The 5,779-nt window shown below is 40.7% G+C and overlaps 1 pseudogene; it reads left to right on the forward strand.

Annotated features, from left to right (window-relative positions):
- The first annotated feature begins 2,606 nt into the window (after window positions 1-2,606).
- On the forward strand, window positions 2,607-4,974 carry LOC131274915 (protein FAN-like; annotated as a pseudogene).
- The last annotated feature ends 805 nt before the right edge of the window (window positions 4,975-5,779 follow it).

Raw genomic sequence — 5,779 nt, forward strand, 5'->3', positions numbered from 1 at the left:
AGTTTTACCCTCATTTTTCCCTTGCTAGAACATTGAAATAAGACTGATTATTGAGTGGTTTCACTGAATCCTGAGCACTTGCAAAAGTTATTTGTTCCAGAAGGCTATTTTTTGTGTAGATTCTTTGAGAAATTTATATCAAAATCATGTCCTATGTGAATGGGGATGTTTCTAGTTATTTTTACTATCTGTCAGTGTTTTATTGTGTTTTATGATTTTGCTCAATGACTAGGTGTGTTTGCACATCCTTTCCCTTAATTCCAAGCAGGCCTCCCCATTGGTCCTGGATAACCCCACACAAAGGGTCTCACCATTGGCCCCAACATTGGTGGGGTAGCCAATAAGAGCTGGGACCCCTCCCATTAGCATTCGCAAGGGGAGAGGTAATTAATAGTTTAATAACGGTAGCTCCACAAGTCAAATCACTCTACCTAGAGGAACCTAGGTACTTGCTGTGTACTTCTGTCCTCTCTACCAATTCACAGCAAGCTCTGTTCCCCCCTCCCCTCCCCCCCCATTTCCCAATGTATTCTTTTTACTGGTTTAATTAAAAAAGAAAAATTAAAACTCAATCTTTAAACATTAAGTATGATTTTAGTTGTAAAAATTTTTGTAGATGATCTTTATTATTTTGAGGAAGTTTTCTTGTATTCCTAGTTTGCTGAAAGTTACTACAGGGAATTCATGTCAAATATCAATTGCTATAATCTTATTAGTTTTTCTTATTTAGACAGTCAATATTAGGAAAACATTGATTTTCAAATAATGGCCCAGGAAAACATTGTATTTGTTACTGGATTCAAGTTATATTTAAGAATTTTCGTATCTATGTTTGTGAAAGATATTTTGGTAGTTTACTTTTCTACCCCTAGGGTTTGTTATTGGGGAACACTATCCTCAGGAAATGATTCTGTACAGAAGAGCGTAGAGCACTGATGTCATTTCTTCTTTAAGTCTCTATGTATTTGTTAGAATCAGCCAATGAATCTATTTGGGCCAGGAAAAATCCTTTCCTGAGGGACAGTAGCTACAAATTCAACTCCTTTACAGTTAGGAGCCTCTTCATGTTATTTATTTCAACTTGAGTGAATTTTGATAGTTTATAGTTTTGGAGCAATTGTTTCATTTCATTCATTTTATATTTATGGTTGTTCAAAACATGATTTCCTTATTTTTCCTTAAAGATCTGAATTCTTAATTTCCAACATTGTTAATTTAGGTCTGATATATCATTTTCATGTATCAGCCTTGGATTTCCAAAGTGACAATTTATAGGAGTTTGAATGAACTTCCTCTCTACTACCTTTGAAACAGACTTTCACTTCCTTCTGGTCTTCTGTGTATGACTCAACATAGGTAGTGCTTTGCCCAGGGCATTAATTGTTTTTTCCTACTGTCCCAGCTGTCTACAAGGAGTTTATCTGCTCTCAGGATAAATGATAGGAACATGAGCCTGCTAAGTTCCCCAGCTCAGGCCCTCAGACTTCCACCTTATATATTGGCACTGACAAATATGCATCCTGTAATTGTGTGAGTCTGTGGACCCCAAAAAATCCTGTTCTTAAAGCAAACCCATTCCTGTAAACCCACTGTTGATAGGACCTTTTCATTAGATCCAGTTAAGGAAACTTGATTGGATTCCTTCAGTTGACTGCCTTTGATTAGATTGTGGGACCCAGGGTGGGTCTTAATCTTCTTTCTGGAGTCATTGATAAAGGGAGGAATTAAAATGTACAGTCATGGGGATAAAAGCTGCAGAGACAGAGAGAGAAGTCCTTCCTGGATGCAGGAGCCTGGAATCGGCAAAGCACACAGGCATGGAAACAGGTCCCCTAGAGGCTGAGGGAGAAGGTCCACAGAGAGCAAGAAACTGAAGCAATGAGGCTGGGGGAGAGGAGAGAGATGAGCTGACCCTACCACATGCCTGATGCCTGCAGTTGACCTCAGGGGAAAGTGAGCCTTGAGGGGAAGGCAGATGGATTAGTTAGCCAAAAGGGTGCTGAGGCAAAATACCAGAAACCTGTTGGCTTTTATAAAGGATATTTATTTGGGGTAGAAGCTTAGAGTTATCAGGACATAAAGCATAAGTTACTTCCCTAACCCAAGCCTATTTTCATGTGTTGGGGCAAGACAGCTGCCAATGGCTGCCAGGGCTCAGGCTTCCTGGGTTCCTCTCTTCCTGGGTCTTGCTTCTCTCTGGGCTCTGCTCCTCTGTTATCTCCACCAGGTCAGCTTAGACTATCAGGTGAAAAGTTTGTTTTTCTTTCCTCATGACCAAGCTCCTCTGTGTGCTTAATGCCCAGGGCTCCAGGTCAAAAACTCCAGCATCAAAACTCTAACATCAAAACTCCAACTCTCTTCTTTTGCCATGTCTTTTATCAGTGCCCTACTGATGTGGCCTGATCAAAACCCTAATTATAATTTAATTAAGTAAATGTGAAACTTCAGACAGACCAGTTTACAAACATAATCCAATATTTATTTTTTTAATTCCTAACTATATCACACTTCTACAGCAGAGAACAGCAGAGATGTCACTGTGCCTTGCCACATGGCAGGGGTCCATTCTCCCAGCAAAACACCTTTGGTGAATAGCATCCCTGATGATGCTTTCATTCATTAAAGAACATAACATCGTTGCACCATATAAAATAAAGAGGCAAAATAAAGTATGTCTGAATTGGATATTTCAGGCAAAGTGGAAGATGCTGTGAAGATGTTGCGTCAGCCTCAGAGTGTCCTGACTTGACAAACTGGGGCACCAAACTGCCATGATAGCTGCTATTTTGAAGTCACATTTGGCTAGGACATCACTTGACAAAAACAGATTGCAAAGTGTTTCTGAAAAGCTGCACATGGGATGTAAAGTGGAAATGATGACACCTCTGGTGACCAGTCCAGGGCATGTGTGCATCACCACACAAACCTATATTTCCAGCCTCTCAACAGTACCTGAAATCTGTGGTGCAGATAACTCTCCAGGGTGTCCTTCACATTTACAAACGGCAACACGGCCTTATGCCTTTGGGCTTGGAAGTATTTTGCACAGAAGATGATCTGTGTTCCGACATCCACCTGAAGTTCTATGAACATCAAGATAGATATGATCTCTATCTTTATATTGTCCCGAATCTAGAGCACCTTATGGCTGAGCACACTGCCATACTTACATGCTCCAGTGGCAGCAGATCTTCTTGCCAACTACCAGAACCTCCTGCATATCAACAACTTGGCTGACCGGAGCTTCTCTCCAACTACCAGTACCTCCTGCACATCAACTTGGCTGCCTGGAGCTGCAACAACCTCTCCTAGTATCCCATGTTTCCATGGATAATAAATAATAACTACAGCTCAGAATTAGATAGGTCAAATTCAGGAACCTTTTGTGATCTTAGTAAACCAATTGGGGCACTAAACATGGAAAGGCTGGGAAAATTACTGACAGCTACAGGGAAATGCCAGAGCCAAAATTCAGGTATGGAAGTTACTATTCTTCCCCAGGGCATGTGCTATTTTATCTTGTTAGGATTGCATCTGAGTATATGCTATGCCTTCAGAATGGTAGATTTGATAGTGCAGATAGAACATTCAACAGTATTGCAGAACCTTGGAAAAACTGTGTAGATGGTGCAACTGATTTTAAAGAGTTGACTCCAGAGTTCTATGGTGGTGATGTCGGCTTTTTAGTCAATAGTCTGAAATTGGATTTTGGAAAGAGACCAGGAGGAAAAATGGTGGATGATGTAGAAGTTTCCCATTGGGCATCAAGTCCTGAGGATTTTCTCCAGAAGAGTAAAGAGGCATTGGAGAGCAATTATGTGTCAGAGCATCTCCATGAGTGGATCAGTCTCATATTTGGCTACAAGCAAAAAGGAGTGATGCTGTTGGGGTTCCTGATGTATTTCACCCCCTGACCTATGAAGGAGGTGTGGACTTGAACAGCATGGAGGGTCCTGATGAGGAAGTAGCTATGCTGACCGAAGTCTTGGAAATTGGGTAAACACCAAAACAGCTATTCATGACACCACATCCTCAAAGGATCAACCCAAAGTTTAGAAGTGTCTCAAACCTCCAGTAATAATGTTTCTGGAGCAGATTCCCCAGTCTCCCAGGTGAAGTCTTTTGAAGACCTGACTGAAAACTCACCTGGAGTATTATTACCAAACTTCAGTTACATAAGCACTGTAAAATCCATAAGGAGGTGGTTACTGGAATCACAGTCTCTTGCAATGGGTCTTCAGTCTTTAAAACATCACAAGACTCTACTTTGAAGATGTCTTCCAAAGAATCAAAAGTGCTACAAAGAAGTATATCATTTCTGAATATGGCTTTATCATCATGTTTACTTTTATCAGGAGATAACATGCCATAAGTCTTCATGAGATAATGATGTCTATTTTATTCCATAGCATTTGGAAGATGCCAAGACACATTAATGGGCCATGATGATGCTGTTAGTAAGATCTGTTGGCATGACAATAGGTTATTTTCTGCATCACGGGATTCTACAGTGAAGGTGTGGTCTGGTGTTCCTGTGGACATGCCAAGCACCAAAAGACACCAGTTTGATTTGCTAACTGAGATGGAACATGATGTCAGTGTAGATACAATCAGTTTAAATGCTGCCAGCAGACTGCTGGTTTCAGGCACCAGAGAAGGTACAGTTAATATGTGGGATCTCACAACTGCACTGGATACCATGCCGTTCAGGGACTGTACTGAAAACTGCTTTCAGCCCAGACAGCCACCACGTCCTCAGCACAGAAGATGGCTGTCTGAGCATCAGGAACATGCAGACAGGGATGCTCATCTCTTTTCTGACATCAGAGGAGTGACAGAGGTGCTTTATCTGGGAATGAAATACAGTGTTATCCAGAAGTCAGTCTGGTGAACTGCTCATTTGGGACCTCCTTGGAGCAAAAATCAGTGAGAGAATACAAGGTCATAAAGGTGCTCTGTCATTCACGGAGATGAATGAACAGTGGGCAGCAGCATCCCAGGAGGGGAAGACAGGCAAATTATGTCCTGGAAATTGCAGTATTGTGCCTTTTTTTCCTCCTAGAAATTAAAATGAACTCTATTTTTTAAAATAGACCTTTAAATGAACTGGTGAATGTGTAATGATAATTAGAACTTTACCACTAGGAAAAGAGGTGTTTTTGAACTTCCTAAATCATGGTGTCTTCATTGAAAGCTATTAGGTGCCATTTGTAAGGCAATAAAGATATTAAAGTGTTAGGGGAAAAAACAGAGGATCATTCCCTAGGATGAGGGTCATCAAAAGACAGCTTTGGGTGACAGAGATACTGAATAACTTGAAATTTCTAAGAGCATGCGCAGTATTTTGAATTATTTTTCTTGTCTTTCTAATCGACTCCAACTGCTGCCCCCTGGGCTTTTGGGTGTGTGCCTGTTTGCAAGGACAGGTCACTTACTACAATCGACGCAATTTCAGAGAGCCTGGGGAAGGATGAACAGTTCTCAAATCAGTGCTTTCCAGGTGTATGAATAGTTTGTATTTCAGTATAGCTCTTAGCACTCATCTTTTCTATATTAAAATTATTTAATGTAGAAAAGTCTAAATATACTATGTACATTTAAATTAATTTTGGAGGAGTGGAAGTGGCTCAAGAGTTTGGGAACTTGCTTCCCACATGGGAGGTCTGGGTTGAGTTCCTGGTGCCTCCTAAACAAGATGAGCAGACAGATGAGGACACCTCAGGGCAGGAAGGGAAAATTTTTAAAAAGATAAAATACTTTAAGAAAAGAAATTACAGTG

The sequence above is a fragment of the Dasypus novemcinctus genome, chromosome 21 (genome assembly GCF_030445035.2).
Source record: "Dasypus novemcinctus isolate mDasNov1 chromosome 21, mDasNov1.1.hap2, whole genome shotgun sequence".
NCBI lineage: Eukaryota > Metazoa > Chordata > Mammalia > Cingulata > Dasypodidae > Dasypus > Dasypus novemcinctus.